Source organism: Eurosta solidaginis, chromosome 4 (genome assembly GCF_040869045.1).
Source record: "Eurosta solidaginis isolate ZX-2024a chromosome 4, ASM4086904v1, whole genome shotgun sequence".
Classification (NCBI taxonomy): Eukaryota; Metazoa; Arthropoda; class Insecta; order Diptera; family Tephritidae; genus Eurosta; species Eurosta solidaginis.
Window position 1 is genome coordinate 2383489 of NC_090322.1, and position 25922 is coordinate 2409410.

At 36.3% G+C, this 25922-nt stretch overlaps 1 protein-coding gene across 19 annotated transcripts in view; it reads left to right on the forward strand.

The window, feature by feature from the left end:
* Nucleotides 1-25922, forward strand: part of Pdfr (Pigment-dispersing factor receptor) — a 456607-nt gene that overhangs the window by 294474 nt on the left and 136211 nt on the right. Inside the window, exon 1 of one of the 19 annotated variants that reach the window (XM_067779504.1) lies at nucleotides 2327-2666. The exons of the other annotated variants lie outside the window; for them this stretch is intronic. The gene's annotated coding sequence lies outside the window, so the exon portion shown is untranslated. Of the gene's footprint in view, nucleotides 1-2326; nucleotides 2667-25922 lie in introns of those variants that run through there. 19 annotated transcript variants of the gene reach the window in all.

A 25922-nucleotide genomic window follows, 5' to 3' on the forward strand; every position in this document is an offset into this window, starting at 1 on the left:
AGGGACATTTTCCCTGTTGGTTATCTGCAAATTGGTTTGCAGAATGTAACAAAATAGAGATTCGCCACTCTCGTTCGTATCTGCTCCTCCCCACGCATTGTAGTGCGCATTTGCATCCGCGCCTATGACCAACCGCCCTTTGCGCCCTTCCTCCTGTACTAGCCTCTCCCCAGCATGGGCCATGTAGCAGGATGCCAGGATAAGTGCCTGCTTATTCCACCACCAATACGAGGTCCTCAGTAGTGTAATTAGGCAGCATATATGAATGAAGCTGTTTCCTTACCATTACTACAGCTCGGACCCGTCCTTCCGTTTGCGCATAGTAAACGCCAAATCCGCGCGCGCTAAGTCCATAAACCTTGCCTCCCGATGAGGGTCACGGCTCCTGGATCAGCGCCACGTCAAACGAACCCTCCTGAATGGTTAGGAGTAGTTCGCTCGACGCCACTTTACTGTGTTGGAGGTTTATCTGTAGGACTCGCAGCACCATTGGGCTATTTGTCCCCCTCCAGCACCTTCATCGTGACGTCGTCGTCCTCCCCTTGTCCTTTTGATTTATAGTATTCGAGGTCCCCTTCAGCCTCTCGTAACTGTTGTGCCGGGTGTTCCTCTGTGCGAGTAACAGCACCATTTGGCGGTTGGTCCTCTTCTAACACCTTCGTGGTGACGTCGGCTACCTCCTCCCGTCTTTTTTCTCTTAGGCCTTTGAGGTCCTTTTTGACTTCGCCCACTGTAGCGTGTTAGGATTTGTATCCTCGAGGCTTCTTTTCCTGAGTCGCATGTAAATTTTGCCTGTGCCAAAGGACATTTTGCGAAGCTGCGTGTACAATATATCCTCCGCCTGCTTGTTTATTTGGAAGACGTAGAACTGACCTTCCACCGTAGGCCGAGATAAAGTAAATACCTTCCAATCCTGTGTCGGTATGTTCGGATTCTGATTCTGCAGAAGTCGCAGTGTATCCTCCGACTTCATCACGCATGGTATCCATACCTTAACTTTTGGTACCGTGGGGATTTGCGGTTTATCCACCACCTCAAACCACGCATTCGGGCCTTGCCTTTGGAGGTTTGGAACCACTTCCTCCAGCCACCGCGAGCTCTCGATGGTGTCGCACGCCATCTTCGATGTTGTCGGACTGCTTCGATGAACCAGCGCTACAGTCAGTGACTGCTTTGCCACGTCACTCATCTTCGCGGGAAAAGCAGGAGTTTTAGTGTTATCTCCCTTTGGCACCTCCGAGAAAGACGGAGTCTTAGCGTTAACTCCCTTTTGCACCTCCGAGAAAGCCGGGGTCTTATTGTTATCTCCCTTTGGCTTATCTCCTACTTCCGTAGTTGGAGCTTCCCTCTGACTCGCAGGTTTCGATGTACTTGTTACCTCGTTATTGGGGCCCATCTGTATTACAGCGTTGGGCCCCCTTGTCTTGTCTATGCGACTGCCCTGCCTCACGGCTCTGGGACTGGGTCCTTTCTGCCTCTTGAAAGCAGGCTTGTCGCCTTCCGCCGAACGTTGCCTTTTCATTCTGCCATTCGACGCTTCTTCCTCCTCATACCGGATGCAGAACTGCATACACTAATTTATAGCCATTCCATCATTCAACATCTTTTCTCCAACTACACACAAACATTACGCTGTTTACTTTTCCTGCTTTCTATTTTCGTTAATATCCATTTTTTGTATTATCTCTTTGCACTCGCTTCGCTTGCTGCCTCTGAACCGGCTATTTCGTTGCTAGGTCACGTGCAGCAAGGACATACAACCGCACATGCCATGCGACGAGCCTACCACAGCAGCTGACTCTACTCACAAAGGCCAGCGAGCTACTCGTTTCACATCCAATGCCGCCACCATTATTAATTATTGTTTAATTTCTTTCTCTCTCTTTCTCTGTTTTCATTCGCATTTTCGTTAACTTCGTGTGAATTCCTCATCAACTCAGCTGTTGCCTCAAAACCACCAACAAAAACGGTTACTTTTACTGCTTTTGTTGTGCTGTCCTATGCCGCTTACCGCCTGACACTCGACACTAATTTTATCGTCAATTGCCACCGGCACAACATTTCCACCCAACTCACTCGTTACACATGCAATTGCTGCTTTCATAGCAAGCTATTTCTTTCATATCGCTATTATCTGCCTCACTTGCACACTCAAACTTTGCACTTCGTTAGCTTGCCTTATTTTTGTTATTCTTTCGTTGCTTTATTCGTTGTTCGTGGTATGTATATGAGTGTGTGTCGTGTTCGATTGCGCTTCCATAGCTTAATTGTCGTTGCATCCTTTCGCCATGCGGCATAACGTTCGCGTCTCTGATGGTGTCCGGTTCGTTCAATAAGCACGCGGTCTCAACCATTTCACACACATATCTCATATATATTTAGAATAATTTCGTTTTCGCTTATTTGGATTTCGGTGGCAATTAAACGTTTTAAGTTTTGCAAGAACTGGGTTGAGAAACTGTTGAACGGAAACTCGAATATTTTTTGAGATGAAATTGATTTTTTTTTTTTTTTTTTTTGTGAAAAGCGTTATAAATTCCATTAAGTGATGAATTTCAATATTTACTTGTGACATAATTACTCTATATTCGAATGTGAATCGTGCAAAACAGATAGTTGAATATTTAAAAAATCTGGGTGTTTAGCCGAGTGGTGACATTCACAAAGTGAGTTTCGAAAAAAGACTTAGAATTGAAAAGTAAAACTATCAAAATATAAAATCTTACAGATTCAGAATAAAAGTTCATAATTTCAGTTGAGTCTATACTGCTTTCAAGGACTTCAGTGCGCTTAAGCTGATCTCGAAATGCATATCAACAGAAGATTTTCTGATAATACATTGCACCCACTGCTCAGTATTGTACTATTATTTTTTTGAAAACAATTAATATAGCCTTCAGAAGCTCAAATATTTACCAAAAAGACGTCTTTAAGCATTAACTCGCCCCATGCGTTGGCTTTATTTACGAATTCAGTTTATGTAGCATACTTAAAGGGTTTCTGTTAAGAGCGTGAATTAGACATAACAAAACTGTATGTTTTAAAATAATTTCTAAATGAAGGAATAAAATTATTAAGCAGGAAAAATGTGAATTCTAAGCGGTTTTCTAGCTTACTAGAAAAATTAGTACACCTAAAAGTATGCAGCGAATATCAGAAAAACACTTGTTTCTTTCACTTTTTTAAAGTGATTATGAAAACGCTGCTACAAATCTGTTCTATACTCGGACTTATTGCGCTAATATTCATTCAAAGCACAGAATGCATTCAGTTTTTAAAAGGAAATTCAATTTTTCGTAAAATCCTTAAATTATGCTTGCCAAAAATATTGAAAAATTCACTAATAAATGTTTTTATTTTTTTTTTTCAATCAAATACCGTACGATAATTGCGAAAATATTATTCTTTTTCTCGCATTTTTTTTTTTATATAGCAACAGATTCCCAATGTTAACGCACATCTTTATCAAGATCGCTTACTTAAACTTAAGTGCTCCTAAAAGTATAATTCTTTAAGACACTCGGGCTTATATGTATATCGTCGAAATAATCATCAGTTCCGATCGCTTGAATTTGTTTAGAATAAACATGGGCAAAGATACTTAATTATGTACATTTCAGCCCGTACAACAACTACTATAAGTGATTGCCTACAATTAGGCGCAAATATTTGTAGAGTTTACTAGCCACTAAGGCAATAAATATATTGATAAGAAATTAAAACAAAATTTCAACGCTATTCTTCCTAGCGTTTTCAAGTCTTTCTAAGAAGAGAATTTCAGTTTACAATTAAACAAAAATTAGCCTAAAAATATGCCGGCCATGAGCACTGAAAACATTAGTCGGTGAGGTGTCTAGGATTTTATAAAAAAATACGCTGATTGTTGTTGCATCAGACGCTCATGGTTATTTTAATATTTCATGCCAAATTTCAGCCATCGATAAGTACTTAACTCACCTACTGCAGAGTTGCTTTTATCATATAAGGAAGTCTAGTTTTGAAACAAGCGGGTTTTTTTGGCTTAAAAATGTTGCAACATCTATAATTTCAAAAAAACTTGTTCAGTTCAATGCATTCATTCTGAAAATATGCTTAAATTGGAAGTGAACATAAGAATATGATTAGTAAACAGCCTTTATTTGAACTACAGACTTGTCGCGATTTTCAGGTATGCAAAATTCGTTTTAAAATTAAAGATAATATATTAGCGCCTATAGATATGCAACGTTCTTGCTAAGCAAATGCAAGTAGCGCTGTAGTTTTGTCGCTCATCACTGCTTTAAAAATATTTTTAGGTGTTTGTTTAAGTTTTGACTCACGTTTGTATTATCAACAGGAATAAATATCACTAGAGTAGTTTCCTTCTTTCGCATTCTCTGTCTACTTGCGCCTAAAAATATACTTTCTGTGCTTAGTCAGTAATATGCATAGCTTTAGTTTTAAACTTAGAATAAATATAGGCACACGCGCAAAATTTTACACTGAAAGATGATACGCTAAAATATATGCTTTACTAAGCCAAATTTATGCAGAAAACAATAAAACGCCTAAAATTATGTCAATATGCCCAGTCTACAAGTTGTTATTAATTAGGGTAGATATTTTTACAAAATTGCAAATTAATTTCTTTCATTTCTTAGCGTTCGATATTATTGGCTCATAGTAAAGACGAAGCTACTTCGTTGCTAATAGAAACATTAAGAGCAATTAGCTTATTGTTGGTTATTTGTTTTGGAGGTCTGTAAGATTTCACACTCCAATTCATACGAAATGAGGCTATACAACTTTAACACTCATACAACGTTTAGCGTATAGTTTGTCTAACTGGGAAAGCTAATGCCATGGCAACATTTGGAGTACACAAACTTTTGTTATACAACTCTACTTTGCGCTTAGGGATGCCGTTATGCGAAACTCATGTCACTGGATTTTTGTAGCATATTTTCGGGCTTACAATGTTATTTGCTACTTTCTAACTTAAATTTTTATTATTTGGCATGTTGGATTGAATTGTGTTTTCTTCAAGCGCAGCAATGAAAAATGCTAAAATGAGTAATTTGTTTATAAGTTAAAGATAATGTTTAGCCTCACAAAACGTGCCACTAGCAAACTTTTCTTGAAGATTGCAATTTTACGATTTTCTTGTGTAATAGAAGCTAAATAAAAGTAGTTTTAGCTCTTAACCTTTTCACCTGAAACACAAATATTTAAGCTTAAAAAAACTTGTACATAGTTCGCAGCAGAAAAATGTTACAACAAGTTAACAGTTACAACTTATTTGTGTGCAATCGGCTTCCAAGGCCACACACTGTCTGTGGCAGAGTAGTTCAATGTGGTGATATTAAATCGTTCTTCCTTTTAATTTTAAAATAGTTCAATTGTAGCGCTCTTTTGCGATTGTGGAAAGAGACAAATGTAGACTTTTATTTGTATTATTTCAATAAATTCATATTTAATAAAAAGAGTAGGCTCTCTTCTGCTTTCGTGCACTCAATTTTTTTCGTTATCGATCCCTTCCGAACTTTACTATTATTATTGATAGGTGACGTCGATACACTGCGACATTTATTTAGATCTTTTGATCTTGACCTTTCTGCCTATTAATGTAAGTGGAGGCCTTTAGTGTATTAACACACCTCTTCAGGCTTCTCACTTTATATCATAAAGGCATTAAGAGTCACGCAACCGAGATGGAAGAGTCTCTGCCTTGCCAGTGTGACGTGTTCGCAGAGGATGTGAGCCGGCGTTTCACCTTCCACCTCACGAAATCGACAGATTTGTGTAACAGATAGATGTAGCCTACTTAGGTGATATCTTAGACTACAATGTCCTGTATAGTATGCATTGAGAGTTTGTGGGTTCTCTCTTCTTGGGCAAAATGAGTTTGGTTGATAATCTCTTTGCTGGGAATATAAATAAATTGGCTTGTATTTGCCCTGGGTATTCAATCCAGTGTCGCCTGAACTGCTTTGTTTCCGAGTTACTTATTGTTTACCTAGTGTATGCCTTCGGGAGTCCATAGAAGGGCTCTGCACCAGAGAATGCCACTAAAGCACCATGCTTGGTTGGATAGTCTGTCTGTTCATTGCCTTCATGGCACATATGTACGTCCGGAAACCCATTGAAACAAAACCTCGGTTTTGGCTCCCACATTATTAAGTATTCCATTGCATTCATCCACTAGCTTAGAAGTAATTGTGTAAGACTGCAAGCTACGTACAGACAGTCTGTCTGTCTTATATGATGAGGATATTCGGTAAGGATAAGCCTCTTCGTAGACATTCTACAACGCAAACTTCTATAAATGGATTTTTGCTTGAAAAATAGTGAGGTACCATCCCATGGGTATAGTTTTTCCGTCATCAAATTTCGATTAATTCGTGAACTAGACCTCTGAGTCTGGTTCAGTTTATGGAATCCCTGTTTCCCAAGGAATTGTGTCCACAATGGCAGAGTTAGCAACGAAAAAAATATTGCTGATCGCCTACACATAGCTCGAAATTATGTATATGCCTTAAACTAGGCATCATAAAAACTTTTTAGACATTGGCGTATTTATTTACGTTTTTAAATAAGTAATTTATAAAAATATATTATGAAGTTTCGAATTTTGAACTTTTAGAGGCTAGCCTCGAAAGCTTTAGAAATCCATATTGTCGTTTTTTCGACTTAAAAATACTGCTGGTCGCCTGTACATAATGCGCCTAAAATTAGGCATCTTCATCATACAACAAAGTTTGGCAGGCAAAACTTTGAAAAACTAAGGAGCTAATATTGACTTTTGTTCAACTCGAATTTGAATTTTTTTGGTATGGCTCGCATTTTAAACGGAGAGACAATTCAACCTTGGAGAAACAACAAAACCACCACTTAACAAAATTGTAAAAAGTGCATACTTTTAGGCGTGAGGTTTTGCATATACATTGAAGTTCTAGTGTTGACAGTTCTCCGCGTGCTAGAGTGGATTAGGTACTGATAATTATAACAACAAAGATTGTATTTACCGAACGGTTTTGTATTCCTGTCTGCCAACTCACCTCTTTAGGTTTGAATTCTACAACAACTTTTGCTGTAGTGATGCTGCTATATTAATTATACTGGCTTTGAGTTTACTACAAACGATAGTAATATTCTGTCAATTTTTCCATTGGGAATAATTCGATTCAGTTTTATACAAGCAGTCCAACAAAAGTACTTACTACAAAAAAAAAAAAGTTATTCCAGATTTTGTTTGCAAACTTCGCCTGCTTTGCTTCAATACACAACCACCATTCATTCTTATGAAGGTATCCACTAAATCAATATATTTGAATGTGATTAAGGAAAATAAGTTTGGCAAACAAGAAAGCCAGAGCTGCGAAATCGCGCTGATGAGCTACGGGCTACTCCCACTCGAAATGGACCTTAAAATTTTCGCTATTTTAGTTGTTTGAAATTTTATTTCTATTTTCTTTTCTTTCCGGCTTTTGTCATTTACTTTTTACATTTCATTTCGAAATTTCCATAAAAATCTCTTAAAACAACTGCACAGCATTGTTTCTTTAATTTAAACGAAAATTTGCATCATTCATTTTCGAATTTTTTGACAGCCCCTTTCTGACGGTAATTTGATAGCATTTCAATAGAACTCCCATCAATTCACGCCAAAACCTAAATTAGTTGGGTAGACATTTCATAGTTTTCTTAGTAATTTGGGAATTATGGGAATAGTTTTTGTGAGTAACGGTAGTTTTATTTGTTACTATGTTACATACATACCTGCATATTTGTACGTTTGATAAGGAAATATAAGGCCATATGCAAAAGTTATTAATATCAATTTTGGTACAGTGAAGGGGCAATGCTGATTGCTAGCTTCACCTTAGATATGCACACATATCTACCAAATAAATAAGTCAAAATATTGGATGTTATAAATCTTAAGAAATTATTTTTCTATGCTGACGAAACGTGTATAGTGCAACAAATTTAAGTAAACTATGTATCAGCTAGTCTAATGATGACAAATACCGCAGGAAATTAAGAAGCTAGCGCGTAGCTATTTTTATATATCTCAAGATTTACTGCGTTATTTTTCCGAGAAAGTCAGTGTTTCGAAAGTTATTTTTATAACGTTTAAGATTCATTGCATACATTTAGGTGGTTTTCCAAGAAGTCATACCATTCAAGGAAAAACGAAGAACTAGAAATAAAAAAATATTTCATTTTCAAAAACAATTAACATTAAAAAAAAAAGAGAAGGCTTAGCCAAGTCGCCATTCAATACTGCATCCTCTGGAAAATTTTGTTTTCTTTCCCGCAACAGCTCCAACTCCGAGTTGAGTACTCCGCTGTTCTTAAGCAGACAATAAGCTGATTCTGCATGCTAATTAATGCCTAAATATCAGATTGTATCAACAAATGTACTTAAGCTTCATTACATAGAGAAAGTGCCTTTCCTAAACCCCCGGACTAAATAATAATTAGTCACTATTTATGTTAAAATTAATTAACCGCTGACTTAGGTTTATAAAAGAAATTTGCTACTTTAATCACAGCCCATCCACAACGCCTGTTCTTGAAAAAACTTTGTGCAGAGTCCGCGAAGTCTAAAAACGATAGATAATTATATTTTACGCCTAAAAGTTTGCAACATCTGGCTACGGATTTGAATATCTGGCAAAAGAAGTTTGTTTATTGAACTAGAACGACAATGAAGTGGCGGACATTCTCATGCACGTTGTGGGGCAGGGGTTAATCTTGTGCCTATATACAAGCAATGCAAAATTTGCGCCGTTTCAACTTTAGCGTATCATTAGGAGTGGTTTCTTGCCACATAAGGATACTTTTTCTTAACATTTTCAATATTGCACACTAAAGACGCTAGGTCACTTCGCGACATCGTGATCATCAGTTTATCTGGTTAAAAATTATTTATCAACAAACACACAAAAAAAGGTCAAATGACTAAAATTACTGACTTCTACCTGCCTCAAGCATCCACACAAATTAATCAGTAAAAAACACACTCCTTTCTGAGTGAGCAACGCATACACATGTATTAACAAAAAAAAGGTCAAATGACTAAAATTACTGACTTCTACCTGCCTCAAGCATCCACACAAATTGATCAGTAAAAACCACACTTCTTTCTGAATGAACAACGCATACACATGTATTAACATTCATTTTAAAAATGCCTGCTCATATACCTATGAACTATATATAAATACAAGACAAACGACAACAACACATCAGAAACATTACACTGAAGATGTTACAATTTGATAACGGATGACGGAAAATCGTTTCAATATCCAACAATTATCCACCCTATATGAAAATCAACGAAAATATCCCCTTGGTGTATGCAAATTTTTTTAGCTGGCTTTAATAGGCGTTTACGCTGCTAATTTATTTAGCACTTATGCTATTGTTCTGCATAACTAAACATTTATAAAACTTTGTTGTTAAGAGAATTCCAATAAAAGTACGAAAAAGTACGCAGAAACTAAGAAGCAAACAAACATGCCCCTAAAATATGCAACAAGTTTATAAACTAAGTAATATTTGTGTTTATTTCTATATAGTTTGAGTCGTAGCTTGTGTTGACTTAAGCAATTAGAGAAAAAGAAGCAAACGTAATGTAAATTATTAAAATGTAGCCTTAGCACTAAAGTATTGTCCATAAGAATTGAATTTAAAAAATTATGCCCCTTCAAATATGCAACAAGTTTTGTATGCACTCAGAAATTGAAGGTATTTGCCTACTATAAACTAACAAAAAAAGCCTAAAGTGCAAGAGCTGACAAAAACTTTGACGAAGCACAGGAGTCTTGTTTTTCTTTTTTGTGGAAAACATGAATAAACATGAATTCGAACTCGGCAAGAGATTTTCCTGCTTACAAGGACTACTACTGAATGCTTACTATCTTTTGCCGTTGCTGCTCTGCTGAGACTTCGTAAGATATGCAAGAACTCCCAGATGCCTCGCCGCTTTTACTTAAAGACTTTTAGTTTGAAAAAATCAGCATAACAAAACGGACTCGCGTGCTTTTCTACATTTGTAATGTAACAAAGGGAAAAGCGCTGTAAGCCACCAGGCAACAGTTGGAAAATTGCCATGTGAGGGTCCCCAAAAAAAATCGCTTTAATAATAACAGCAGAAAATTCCACACAATAATAAAAAGGCAAACAAAGATGTAGATGAACGAAAGCTAATAAAATCAGTGAAGAAAAACACTTTTGTGTATCGAGGTGGTAGAAGAAGAAAAGGGGCGTTGGAGACTGTGAGACAGGTTTGTAACGAGAGTACGACTAAATGTGGCGTATAAAATTAAAAACTGCGCTCGTATGCTAACAACGCTTTCCTATCATTTTCTTGTAAGAGTGGAAACGAAGTAAAAATTGGCAACAACTGCATTAAGATTTATCGACATACATTAGACTGGATCGATTTATTAACCGATATCGCGTCATCGATTTTTCGATAGGATTTGGGCTCAGGAAAAAAAGTTCCACTACGCATACCCAAAAAATTTAATTTTTTTCGACTTTTATTTTTAAGGGTTTTTTCATGATCTGCTAAAAAAAATTTTCATTTGATTGTAAAATTTTCATGTATACCCACCCTTTCCGACCCAAAACTGTCCGCTAAGAAATTTTTTTTTTTTTTTTTTTCAAAAAACTGTTATCGCCAACGTTCTTAGCGGACATTTTTGGGTTGCAAAGGGTATAGATATGAAATTTTTTTTAGTAGGTCATGAAAAAACCCTTAAAAATCAAAGTCGAAAAAAGTAAAAAAAATTAAATTTCACATGCTCGAAAACTATTTTTTTGGGTATGCGTAGTGGAACTTTTTTTCCTGAGCCCAAATCCTATCGAAAAATCGATGGCGCGATATCGGTTAACTTTCGTCCATACAAATTGACCCAGTATAATACACATATGTGTGCATGTGTGCGTACAGCTTGTAATCGTCAAGTGTGTGCTTGTTGCAAGTGTGCTAAGAAAATATGCATATAAGCATAAATTCTGTGAGGTTGGAGAGCTGTTACACAAATTGAAGGTAGCTGCATATTTAATAAAAATTTGTTTATGAAATTTACATATGCAAATATGCAGTGCGGGGTTGGACGAAGGCATGGGAGACAATGCAACGACACCTTGCAAGTACAGAATGTAAGAAATTGAATAGAATAAAGCGCCGGAAGGAAGCGACAGAATGCAGCAATCAAATGTTGGCGTAGCTAAAGAACCAGTCGTGATGATTGCTAAGAAAGAAAACAAAAGGATATTTTTCTTGTGAGAAATGATTATATATATAACAAAAATAATATAAACTTATAATAAGACCAAAAAATTCAGTTTGCAGATTCGGAAGTGACCATTTTTTAAGGACAAAACGCTCCTAGAGCTGATTCACACACACGTATTTATGTAGAAGCCCTATCGCATTGAAGACTCGTATTAACTATGAACAAAGCGGATAAATAAGACGGTTTTTTTTCAATCTAAGCTTAAGCAAGGCAACCATTAGAAGTTTCAGCTTATAGCGTGAAATAGCCTAGAAATATTACGGGAAATTATATTTTCCAGCAAGAGCTAATTTTTATTGAGTGACCAAGTTGAAATAATGGCGCCCCTAATAGCTGGAGCCTTGACCTGGCGAGCACAGAATATGAACGCAGAAGGTGTTTAGCATATGTCCTAAAAAGCGTCTAATGTTTTCCAAGAAGACGTAGTTATTTTACAACATAGGTACTCGCTTCTGATAAGGCTTTTCACTTTAGTTGTTGAGTCAAGTCCTAGTGACTCATTAGTCAACCCAACCTAAGCCAATATGTTACCGAATATTCCCATGAATACCTCAAACCATGGTAACTTTATCATTTAACTTTTCAAAAGATGCGGCACATTTTTCACAGATGGTTTATTCAAGTTATCCATTTAGGAGAGATAACGACAAAAAGACCTTACACTCAAGAATACGAACATACTTTGTTTTGATTTTCCGAAGCGGTAGAATTTCGGCATATATTAACAGAAAATCGTGCCAATATCATCAATTCAAAGCTATCTTCTTTCGGTTCCTTGATATTAACAACAAAATTAAAAATTACACTGAAGATTTCACATACCGAAACCAGGCTGTATTCAAACAAAACTTTTTTAAAAGATCATCAAAAATTATTCTACTATCATCAATTTAAACTTATCTTGTTGCGGTTACTAGGTACATCAGAATGAGAATTTGCACTGAAGATGGCACACTGCCGAAATCGGGGTTGTCTTCAAACTGAATTTTTCAAGATATGTCGGAAAATCGCTCCAATAGCAACAATTCAAGCTTACCATCTCGGTTCCTAAACAAAATCTTTTACTTCAGCATCCTCATGAAGCTGCAATTATCAGATGGCTGAGGTCAGCTTCATATATACCGTTTAGATAATTATCACTCCAACTACCAAGTCTCGGTTATAGATGATAACTATGTCTTAGTGCTATTCAGAATTCGATTAGCTGCTTGCTGATTTGATCAGCGACTCACCTATCTTATAACAGATTTAAAGTGACTAGTGAACGTACGAAGTTCTTACTACTCTTGCTTTTATTGTTGGAATAGTATAGAACATGGATCTCAAAAAAAATAAAGTGATTGCCCATTTCCTTCTCATCCCATTCCCATACGCATGAGAGCACAATTGTGCTATGGAATGCAGGACCGTATAGAACATACCCCTAATTTTTACAAAATTTCTCATTATGAAAGCTTTCTATGATGGCAGCAAGTTTCAATGTTAGAATTATTTCATTTTATCTATGCGTAATAAATAAAGTTGCTGCGAGTTACGCCATACAATTTTCTTGAATTCAATTATACTTTGTTACTTAAGTTGTTATTACGCTAACTGCATACCATAGAAACTAACAACAACACTTAACATGTAGTAAAAGTTTATACAAAAATGTTGTATTAGATTCAATGTCGCCTGTGTGCGCTTTCCCATCATCTCCAAGTCTCAAAGCTTTCTCCGTCAACTTTTGCTGCTGAGTTGCAAATTATGCCACGCAAGTAATTAAAAAAGCAGCAGCCGTAGTTGCACATTAACTCGCACTTGTGCATTATATAAGTAAAACAGTGGCGCGCCGCTAATTTGATTCGTAAAATGTGTAAATTTTCGGGTGACGTTAAAAGTGGTAAAGTTAGTGGCTCAAATGCTTGCGCTGATGCTGTTTTTCGTCTGTGTGTGCGAGGGGCAAAAGGACAAACGAAGTGTGAGCAAAACAAGACACAAATTCAAACACTTCAAACAACGGCCTCGGTCTGTGCTGCGCGTTTACCAAGGCACTCATTTAGATGCTAATATAGCTGGCTGATGCCACACTGCCACACCACTTCATCACTTATTTCAAAAAAAATACTGTAATGCATACGCAGCGTGCACTTTGCTTACTTGCAATATTTGCATGAGCGCAGTTTAATATTAAATATTTATTTTGCTTTTAAAAGATTTACAATTGATGCCGCACTTCACACACACACACATGCAGAGTTACATCAAATTTGGCTTACATTTCACACGCTTCTTCAGTGATTATTCAACAAAAAACGTTATTAGAAGTTTACAAACAAATTGAAATAATATTTTTAAATAAAATTTCAAGGTGCAATAATCATATATATTATTTCTAATTGCTGTTTTTGTGTACGGGTCCCTTTTTCGCTCTTATTTAGAATCCAAATCTATAAATAAAGATGGAGATTCGGGCTATTAGCGAGCTTTGGGCAATTTTGGTCGTAGTGCTAAAATATTTTGTTAAATATAAACGATTGTGAGCACACAAAGAAATCTATTTGTACTATGACACTATTGTGAATATTTGATTAGAACTAACACTGCATTACCGGCAGTTGCTAACATTCGCCAGATGGCAGCGCAAGCGCATGTAAGTTTAGAGATGTTTGATTGATAGAACAGCTGATTTCTGTTGATATTTAATAAGAGATTTTTATAATGCCTACGCAAGGTGCGCACGGGTCCGGCTCGTAATTACAAAAACAAAATGAGTCAGCTCATAAAAGTGCATCAAAAGTTAAGCGGAAGCATCACTCTTTTATGGCATTGAAAGGCAATTTTAGCATAAGCTGTTGAAAGCCAGTGGTGTGGATAGTAGTGCTGTGTAATACAGCGTGGCGTTGTGCGATTACGGTGATATCTATAATGGTAAAATTGTCGCAGATGCGCTAGTGCAAAGCGTGGCACTGAAGTAGTGTCGCTTAATTGAATAGCAACCGTAACTTTACAGCGTTTATTGCTTCATTGCAGAGGGCAGCGCCAGTGCATGCACCGCTTCACAGCACTGTGACGCGCTCGTGACTGTACTAATGTACACAGGTGGCATACATTGGATAAATTCATTTCGAAATTTTGCAAACAAGTTTCTATGACATTAAGCAATAGCGCACAATATCAAACCGCCGGTTGAGTCGAAGAACGACCATTCTCAACGAACTGTTCAAGCGCGTTCTCTTCTTAATTCGTGTCAAGCGAAATAATACATTTATGAATCAATATAGTTTGGAAACTATACTTATTCATGTTTATAAAACATTTTTCAACTTTTAGTTAGATTGTTTGTTTTTCCACTAAAATCTTACTAAGACTTTTGTAGATCCATCTCTTTCACTTGGGCTTATTTAATTAAATCTAATATGCTTCCAAAGGTCAATGCTTCTAGCAGATCGATTTAAAATTTTCAAGACAATTCAATATTGGAAACTACTCTTTTTTGGGCGCGTTTAGTATTTGAAAAAGAAACTCTCCATCTCTGACGTATGTAGAGTCGAAAATTGGCAGGTTAGATCATATGTTATTGCAATTCTCTGCGCGTTGGGATGTATTAAGAGCACATGTTACTCCAGATTGCTTTATCTGTGTTCCCGTAAGTGGAACTAGGCTTACCTAACAGCTTTTTTAACATTTTGTCTAAATAGAAACCGTTCGGCACGGGTAAAGTTTGGTGGCTTCTCAATTAGTTCATTAAATGCTTTTTAATGGAAAAATTTCAAGCACTTAGCTTTAAAGGGCTTATTCGAGCTTCGATACATTTTGAACTTATTACTCTTTCAAAAACACGCCAAAAATAAAAGACTTAATCAACTGAATTAGACTGGTTTCATTGGGTCAGTTGAGAGCAATGCGCTGCCCCAAGTCCAAGAGAAAAAAAGTAAAGCTTGAGATCACTTCAGGTCCTAGCAGACGACCTTCGAATTCATCACTTTCTTAGCTTAAGAGTGGCATCATAGTAGATGATAGAGGAGTCATAAGTGTATTTTTCTGATTTCATACCACCAGCGCATAAAAACTTGCACAATTACCCACCACTAATTTCTAGCGAAAGATTTGCTCGTAAAATTTTATATTACACACACATAGTACAAGGAAATATGTATATATGTATGTGTGTGCAAGTTTTTATGTACAAACGTGCAGTTTTTGCCTATAAATTTCAACTTTTTAATTGAGTTTCCACAAAAAATCATTTATTTTTTTCAGTTTAAAAAAAACATAAAAACTCAGCATAAATATTTTGATGCTTCTGTATACACACACACAAGTTTGATTTGGCTGTGCTACGGTTTTAAAGAGCTCCCGCATATTAAAAAATGTCTTGCTGTTTGAAAAAAAAAATATTTTTCCATGACCTTGAGTTTTGTGTGGCCAGACGAAGCTACTGCGAAGCCTCTGAAACCACAGCAAAGCGAAAAGCTATGATTATGTTAGTCGGCTATATATTTTTCACATTTAACTACGGCATATAATTTGTTTGTTTACATTTGAAAATTGACAAACATCCGAATCTAACTGAAAGCGCAAAAAGATTCGAGTTTTTTATTTCAGTTTTATATACATATTTTTTTAAATTTTTTTTTTATGTTTTTTTTTTATATATACAGCAGCGAACAGAAAAATAGAAGTAGCGGCTTTGATCAAATTTCGGAAATTCGAAAAAAGTTTAAAAAAATTTCGTAATTTTTATTTGGGGTTTCAATGTTTTGTATACAATATCCTTAAACTTTCTATTTATAAATTTACAGGTTCTTTGCATACAACCGACTTGTTTAGCTATCTTTCCTACAGTGTATCGAATATGTTCATTAAATTTGAGTTTGTTGTCAATTACAATCCCAAGATATTTCATTGATTTTATTTGCTCTAACATTTCATCTTTCACCCTGAGCTGAATACTCGCAACTTCGCTTTCGATTTTTCGGCTAATAACCATATATTTTGTTTTACTCACGTTAAGTTTAAGTCTGTTACCACATAGCCATTTATATAAACTATCTAAGTCACACTGTTTTTGTCAGCGGCCACCGTGGTATGATGGTAGCGTGCTCCGCCTATCACACCGTATGCCCTGGGTTCGCACCCTGGGCAAAGCAACATCGAAATTTTAGAAATAAAGTTTTTCAATTAGAAGAAAATTTTTCTAAGCGGGGTCGCCCCTCGGCAGTGTTTGGCAAGCGCTCCGGGTGTATTTCTGCCATGAAAAGCTCTCAGTGAAAACTCATCTGCCTCGCAGATGCCGTTCGGAGTCGGCATAAAACATGTCCCGTCCGCCCAATTTTTAGGGAAAATCAAGAGGAGCACGACGCAAATTGGAAGAGAAGCTCGGCCTTAGATCTCTTCGGAGGTTATCGCGCCTTACATTTATTTTATTTTAGTTGTTAAATTACTTTCACTTATTCTAAGCAGAGCATCATCCGCAAACAGTTTTATGTTACAGTACTTTACAGCTTTAACAATATCATTAATATAAATCAAAAATAATAAAGGAGCCAATACAGAACCTTGCGGTAACCCTAATGGGACCGAAATTTCGTTCGATACTTCATCGCCGATTATGGCTTTTTGTTTTCTGCTAGTCAAGTAATTTTGGAACCACTTTAATTCTTTACCCTGAATTCCCATGACTTTCATTTTCTGGAGCAAAATGTCTCGGTCCACTGTTTCGAATGCCCTTTTCAGATCCAGGAAAATGCAAACAGTGCCTTTTTTGTTATTTAGATCTTCCTTCCAGTTAGAGACCACTATATTCAGTGCCGTTTCACATGAGCGCTTTCTTCTAAATCCCGATTGTTCACTTATTATTAATTTATCATCTTCCAAGTAATTTTCTAACTTATTTTTTATAACTGTTTCCATAATTTTTTCATCACATGGTAGTGTATTTATAGGTCGCATTTCCTTAGGTTTATACGTATTTTTTATTTTTTTAACTGGTATAATGGTCGACGTTTTCCATCTTTGTGGTACAATGCCCGTTTCCATGCTTTCATTTATAATTTTTGCATAAAAATACGCTGTATACTCAATTGAATCTTTTAAAACTCTTTCTGATAAAAGATTTTTGCCACCAATTTTTTTCTTAAATAGCCGAACTATTTTGACAATGTCATCTGCTACTACTTTATTAAATTTGAATGTCGAACTGCTCTCAGATACGGTTAAATTTGAATCAAAATGTTCGATACTTTGGTTTATTTCTAAAACACTGTTTACGAAAAAGTTATTGAGCTCATTCGCGTTTTCGATCTTTTCTTCGATTTGCTTATCTAATATTTGAATTTTGTTTATTTCTTGATGATCTTTTTTCAGGTTTATGGTTTGCTTTAGATTTTTCCACATTTCTTTGCTATTATTTTTACTAATTAAGATATTGTTTTCCATATATTTCGCCTTTTTCTTTTTGATAAGTTTTTTGTATCTTTTGTTTATTTCTTTATAATTTTCCCAATTTCCTGTTTTCCTAGACTCATTTAAAAGATTATATTTAAGTTTATTTAATTGTGTAAGTTCATGATCATACCACTTATTCATAAGTCCTACTTTCACTACTTTTTCAAATGTTAGTCCTGTCACACATTGTAGAATTGCATTGTTTACTATGTCTAATTGGGATTCTATACTGGTTGAATAATTTATCACAAAACTGCATACGCACAACAAGTTAAGTAGATTTTCTTTATTATAAAGCTCCCACGAAGTAATTGTTTTTGTTGTTCTCATTTTATATGGTGCTGATGTATTAATTTTTATTTCTATCGTTTCGTGATCTGATATTTTATACTTGTCCATGTTTTAACAAATAACATCATTCGAATTTGAGTATAGAAGGTCGATTTTTGTTTCAGTTGTATCTGTGATAAGTGAATGAAGTTGCAGATGGAAGGCCAGCCGGACATCTCCGTACGGCCGCAGCTGGGTTATCTCCTGAGGAGCATCGAGGAATATGAGATTAGAGCAACGAACTCGCTGTAGACCAATCGCGCTGATTGTGAGACCTTAAGGTCCATATGCATTACGCTGGCGCACCAATGCTCCGATGGTGCCGCATACCAACAAGCTCCCTCTGCACAAGTTTTCAGGATGAGGAGGAAGAGGAGTTTTGATAAAAGCGTTTAAAACCTTATTAATACTCTAGCAGAACGTAATGAACTGCAACATTATACCAGATACTTTTGGGTTATCTTTGACAGGCTATTTCGATTTAGCCTGGTCCAAAAGAAACGTTCCACCACTTTACCCGATCTTTCGCTAAACTTGTTTAGCTTCATCAGGGGTTTTTTCTCAAACGCTAAAAGAAAAGGAACCCCGTTTCTAGAAGACTTCAGACGTCTATCTGTGATAGCAATCCCGAATATTGTTAATTTTATCAAGAACTCTGGCTGGTTGTAATACATTGACCGTGACATTCAGTAGGTTTTAGACGAGTTATATGGCATCAAAACTGCTTTAAATAGCTACTTGGACGACCAGGGTCGCAGCCATTTCACCTACCTACCTTTCTACAAGAAAAGGACATACCCAGGACCCTGGTATGATATGGATAGACACGAATTGACCCTTCGTTCTTGAGCAGTTTATTTTTAATTACTAATGACGAAAAATTTCCCTTGCACTATTTCTGCCAAGTTCGTTCTGGTTATCAAGAAAATAATACCCTCGTTCAATTTGCCGAAGTTGGATGGCACAGCGGTTAATCACTACTTCGCAGCTAAGTTCCTTGGCTTTAAAACAAAACTGTACAGTGCAGAATAGATTATGTCCCCACAGTTTCAGCTATCAGACAAAGCGGGTACACTTTAACTGAATTGTGGGAGGCCTAGGTCATGGCGGTTATAATCTAAACTGATAACTGACTCAAAATGAAAAAAGGACAAGGGGTTGGATGCCTGTTAACGTCTTGAGAGCTTCTATCAGCTAGGTGCCTCGCGCATTATTGAATTGTGCGAAATTGAAGCTATGCAAGTTGAGCTTATATTGCTGTCGTTGTAGCGATAAAGAGATATCCGAAAGTTGTGAGGAGTGTTATCGATGTCGATGGGCCTTTCGCGGATATAGATCCAGTACGTTCCGGTAACAAGAACCATTGAAGTATTATTCCGACCATTTCAAAACCAATCTAATATGAACCTTTCATGCCATCCCGCCACCCACCCGCCTAGTACCATGGGAAGCTTGGTGTCGCCGGCTTAATATGATACATTCATATTTGTAAAGGATTCCTCTGGTGTAGGTGAGTGGACAATGGGTTACGGGAGCCGTGGATTGCGCTTACTTACTCCTGTGCACTTTCATAACTCATCCGTCAGAGGTAGAGGAATTGTATCTTTGGCTTCTGCTAAAGTTCGCAGAAGAATGTGTTTGATTCAATAGATTATATCAGTGTTTCTCGTGGAATGAACGTGGACCCAACCGACACTCAGTCTGGAAACTTTTAAATAGCACAAAGAGAATCAGTTAATAAAATAAAAACTCAATAACCATTAAAAATTTTAAACTGAGTAAGCAAATGTATTTGTTACATCCTAAATTTTTCAGCACAAATAGAAATTGTTTGCCATCACCACATGATGACCTTTAGAATGTTGTGCAATGTAAAGATTAAATTTCAATTTTCAAAAAATTTATTTTCAAACCCCAAATCTGTCCTTAATCATTACTCGAATTAAAGTGATAGAATTATCATAAACACGCAAAGGTAGCTTTCTCCTTAATTGTAATTGATACGTAACCAAGTTATGCAAATTTTCCACAGACTTCATTAATTAAGCTTAATCCTGCAGATTTGACCCAAAATGGAAATTTTGTTACCCACAAGCATACATAATATCTAAACATACATTTTTTAAGAGAAAGTGAAAATTGCTGCCGTTCTAAAAATAAAATATCTGCTAAAGCAATGAAATGCATATTTTCTAAAATTATGTAATCCTGATTTGCCTAAAGGTCGACAGCAATGAGTGATTTTTTTCGACAAAGATAGAAGTGTAAATATGTACAGCGATGGGTGATGTTATTGTTTCAAACAAACTTAATACCTTTGTGCGTTAGTTTTTATTTTAAACCTTTTTTTTTTTTTTTGAAGTGCTTGAAAAGGTAGCAATATGAACATGTAAATATTAGGGTGCTTCACAATAAAAACTGGCATGATTTGCAATAGGAATTACATAAGCTGGGCTGTTTTGTGAAGTCCTCTTGAAATTGAGTCAATAAAATTCCAAATTCATCTTCAAAAGGTTGCAATTATACTTTGAGCACATGTGCAGTTGCGAACATTAAAATAGGAATGACAGTTTTTATAAACTTGCATTTTTTTTGCGAAGAGTATTTTATACCTTCTTTCCTAAAAAAAAGAAATTAAGTTATGCGCCCATTATATGGAAGATAATATAAAATTCACCATCACTAATCAAGTTCTGTTGAACGTGCCTAAAAATATTCCACACAATTTGGTAATAAAAAAGTATGGTATATATGCATCAAACTGTGCATAAAAGACATAGCAACAAAAGCGCAAAAATTAGTAAAAAATTACAAAGCGTGCAGCGGGGCAAATGGTTCAGTGGATAGGAGCACCTACCAGAATAACAGTATGAATGCAGGTGACTTCGATTTCAAAACCCACCATCCGCAAAGCTAGCTAATGAAAAAGTGAAACTCTGAACCAAACTGTGTAATTATTCTCGAACACTAATGGGAAACGGAAAAATTTTGTAAAGCAACATGAGTCTGTCTTGCTAATCAAATATATTGAGGAAAATACAAAACACTCATCAGAAAAAAACAAAACCGAGCTTTGAGACACCTTTACCTTGCGCTTTTTTAGACTAAAATTGATTGGGTTTCAAAATTTTTTATAATTTTCTCGAATTTTTGCAAACGTTTTTAAGATTGATTTGCATAGTTTCAATTACAAAATTCATATGGTAGTTTTTTCTAAAATTATTGTATGTCTTATGCTGTATATATTTGTATGGGTCGGAAAAAAATATTCAAAAATTCACACCCAAAATTTGAATTAATAATTTGAAGATTGTGTAAATAGTACCCCAGCGGGTTAGAGGGTTTGAAGGGGCTGCGTAGCGCATTTTATAGCTTCTCCAACTTAATTGCCAACATCACCTACCCTAGCAACCGAGACTCTAGCGACTCCGAGTTCCTACACATAGCAAATCGTTCCCGAGATGGTCGAGCTAGTGCCTTAATGGTTCTTGTTACCAGACCGTATTCATCAAAGGACCATCAACATCGATAACACTCCCCACAACCTTCCCTACAACTAGTTTTCTTTTGTTTGCGACTTTGACATTGACATGTCTCATTTCTTTCTTTAAAGTCTCTAAAGTTCTTTCAAATGTCTTTTGGGCCCTGAATATAAAAAATCCGAACAAGTTGAAGCAAAAAACCGAACAAGTTGAAGCAAATCTTGAAACTTCAACCGAGCTGTACTAACTCTGAAACGCCTTAATCGCTTTGTACGAAATTTAATATATAAGCAGGGGACTACAGTTCAAGGTGTTTTCTTAAGTATGTGACCCAAGGATAAGTTTATACAGTTTATAGGGTGCAACCTTGAAAGTTTTTTTATTAAATGACACATGTCACTATTTATATCGAAGGGAAGGCATTTAACATCATAGTGGTAGCATGCTCCACCTATCACACCGAAACGCCAGGCAAGGTAACACCAAAATTTAAAAACAAGTTTTTTCATATAAAAAAATGTATCTAAGCGTGCTCGCCCCTCGACATTGATTTGACAAGCACATCGTGTGCATTTCTGCCATGCAAAGCTTCTCAGTGTAAATTCATCTGCCTTACGGATGCCGTTCAGAGTCGGCATAAAACGTGCAGGCCCCGTCCCACAAATTTGTAGGAAAAACTGAAAAAGGAGCACGACGCAAATCGGAAGAGAAGCTCGGCCTAATATGTCTTCGAGGGTTATCGCGCCTTGCATTTCTTTTAATTGGTTAAAAAATAAGTAATTTCAAAATAATTTAAATAGGTGCGGATTAAATTTTACCAAAAGCAGTCCTTAATTAATTGAATAAAAAATCTAAAAGGACGATATAATAGCAATAAAATTAAAAAAAAACGCAGCTTTAATAAAAAGTGTTTTAAAATATACAAATTGATAACAAATACTTTCCAATAAATTTGCAATGTTAACATTCTACGCAACTTTATATAATAATCCCGATTATGCATTTTAAAATGTTGAAAAGCTTTTACTGCTAAATTTTTCTGCTAAATTCTTTTGTTGATCATAAACAGATATACATAAATATGTATTTATCTTGTTTTATTTGAAAGCACCTAAAAAAACTGACAAAAACTGTTTTAGTTGGCTTTGATGGGTTAAGAACTGCAATTGTTATATGCTCGCTTTTTTGTTATTGCTGTATCTGCATTTTAGCTTTTTCTATTTCTAAACATATTTGTCATATATTTCATGCATTTCTGTCAGTTTCGCCACAAAAAAAAAATATTTTGTTATTCGTTTACAAACGTCGCATCTCTGCCCGCCCAACCAAATAAAGCTCCTAGCAATGAAACCAAAAAAATGTATAAAGGTTTAACGAAATAAAATTTAATACAACAAACATGATCCAAAACTGCAGTGAAGCGCTTTTAAAACGTGCCAAACACTTAACTCTTTAACCGTAATCCATGATACTGATTTTGTGGTAATTTGAAACTTGTGTTAGCATTCAGATGTGTGATGTGATGTGCTGAGGTGAGTTTGACATGATACAAAGCATGTGATATGCATATTTACATAGTGAGATATTCTCTGTAAGTGCTAAAAGTGGTGAGAGCAGCAAAGTCGCAAAAAAATTTACTATAAACGCGAGCTTTGAATGAAAAAAATGTAAAGAACAAATCCATTTTCAAATTTATTCAGCAAAGAAGAGCGCATTGAAGTAATAGGGGGACTCATGTAACCGTATAAATGCCTTATAAAGTGTGTAAACGTATAAATTTATCTAGTTTACGCACGAGCTGTCAAATTTTGTATGAAAAATCATTTACACAATTTGTATAAATTTACGCGCACATTTCATTGTGTAAACGCGGTAAACTCAAAGGAATGCAACCTTGCAGACATTACAGACGGCATTTTCATCAAAAATATCCAACATCAGCAAGTAAAGGCGTTTTAGTTTTGATTTTTCACTTAATCTTGGTATTTTTTAATTTGTATAACAATCAAACAAATTTTTTTTGGAAATAATACAGCTGAAAAACAATCAAGTTTATCAAGAGTATTACTAGGTGCCTTCATATAACCGCGTGTGTAAATGGATATAATTTTACACCTTATAAGTTTATATGCTATCATGAGTCCCCCTAATTAAAAAAAAATAAAATAAATTGATTAAACAAGTACTACAACATAATAGATGATAATTGAAAAGAATTGTGAAAGGTATACGTTAAACTTTTCCTCAATGAAAACAACAGAACACGTAATTAATGAGTTGTAATACAGCTTGTGAAAATAAAATTACGCGTTCTTTTTAATAAATTTCATATTATTAAGATGCTTCCCCAACACGTGCTAACATTTCAGCAAAGTATTTTCTAATTTCACAGTACACTTATCTTCTCTCTCGTCGCGCATTACTCATTCAGTTTGTATCTATGTCACAAAACACCATCGCTCTGCTTTCGCTAGCGTTACGCAGGCAGTAACTGTTACACATTCACCCGCTGCGGTTTAGGTATGTTGTATGCTTCTCAGGTGAGCATTTCGTTTCCTATAAAAACAGTGATTCTCAACCGTTTTATGCTTAATATTGGTTATAGGAACTAGAATATAGAGGCGACTTTTACCTTAGTAAACACAACAACGCCCAATTATAAGAAAAATAGATCTACCATTTTGAAAAAAAAAAAAAAAACACTTTAAAACAAAGCGAACACATTTTCCTACAATTTTGAATTTGAATAGAGATGTTAGTTCCTCTTTCAAACTTATTTCTCTTTTTTTTTCTAGAAACTGTTTGGTTCTTATATCTCCCACGTAATTCATTATCAGATCAATTCTAAATATTCTCGCGGAATTTCGTTCCAGCGGATTATTTTATTCCCGCGGAAAAATACCTCCAATTATTTTCTCCCAAGGAGAGAAATCATTGAGGAAAAGGAAAAAATAACAAATAATGTACAAATAAGTTTCTTTCTTAAAAGAACCAATTTACTTTAACTATTTTGATGTATTCCCTTTAATTGAAGAAGTGAAAAAACTCCTAACAAATGGCAGAGAAATCTCCCTCTCACTCAAATTCATAATACCTACTTTTTTCCCATAACCGGTTTCCGCTTTTTCGAACATTATTCAGAATAAGAGGAAAGGGGGGAAGGGAAAAAACTCACAAGGAAGGTTTCTAAAGTCTCATGCTTGGTGCATTATTAATTGCGAACATAATGAGGCGCTTTGTGGACTGCCCTATTTTGCTCCCAACTGCGAGGAAGTACAAGCCGCCTGCCTTCAGACTGCCATTCTTAAACGGCCAGCAACTAACCCTGTCATCGAGTACCAAGTATCTGGGACTAACAATTGACAGCAAGTTGAATTGGAAAGTATGCATCGCCTTCTATGCCTGCAAATCAATGTTTGGTAAGAAATGGGGACTCAAGCCAAGCATGGTACTTTGTTCCATAGTCTGCTGGTAAGCTCTAAGTAAGAGCTACAATCTCACCAGCCTTCAAAAAGTCCAGCGCACTGCGTGCGTTGGTGCCATAGGGGCCGGACACGCTTGCCCCACAGCTGCTTCATACCCCATTTTGCACCTGCTTCCGATCGACTTGCATATACTTTGTACATCGTCACAAACCGCACTGAGACTCAAAGAGTTTGGGTGTTGGAAGGATACTCAGCAAGGGCATAGTAGTATCCTAAAGAAACTTCCGGATGGTATATGTAGTACTGAGATAGATTACTACCCTCGCAAACTGAAGTTTGAGTACGGTTGTAATACCGTCATTCCAAGCAGGAACGAGTGGAAGAGAAACTCTGGCATAAGGGTCGACGACATCCAAATCTACACTGACGGCTCCAAGATGGAATCGGGAGTGGGGCCGGAGTCTTCTCAGAGTCCCTCGATTTGTCTGCATCATTCAGACTCCCATCGCACTGCAGCGTGTTTCAAGCAGAAATCCTCGCGATTTGGCAAGCCTGCAAATCACTGTAGGGCTAGAATGTAGCTTGTAAAGTTTGCATCCTGTCGGATTGCCAGGCAGCGATAAAATCGCTTTCCTCGCCACACATTAACTCAAAATTAGTGTGGGCTTGTAAGCGACTCATATCCCAGTTATCCACCAATCTAGAACTACACGTAATCTGGGTCACGGGTCATAAGGGGATAGAGGGTAACGAGAAGGCCGACGAGCTAGCACGCAGGGGCTTATCGGAGATGAACGAGGAAATAACCAGTGCCGAAGTAGGCATACCCTTAGCAGTAGCCAAGGGGAATATCCAAAGCTTCTACTTGAAGAAAGCATAAACAAAGTGGAATAATATCACCACAATCATAATCTATTTGGGCAAATTATGATGGAAAGAGGACGAGAAGTCTTCTGAAC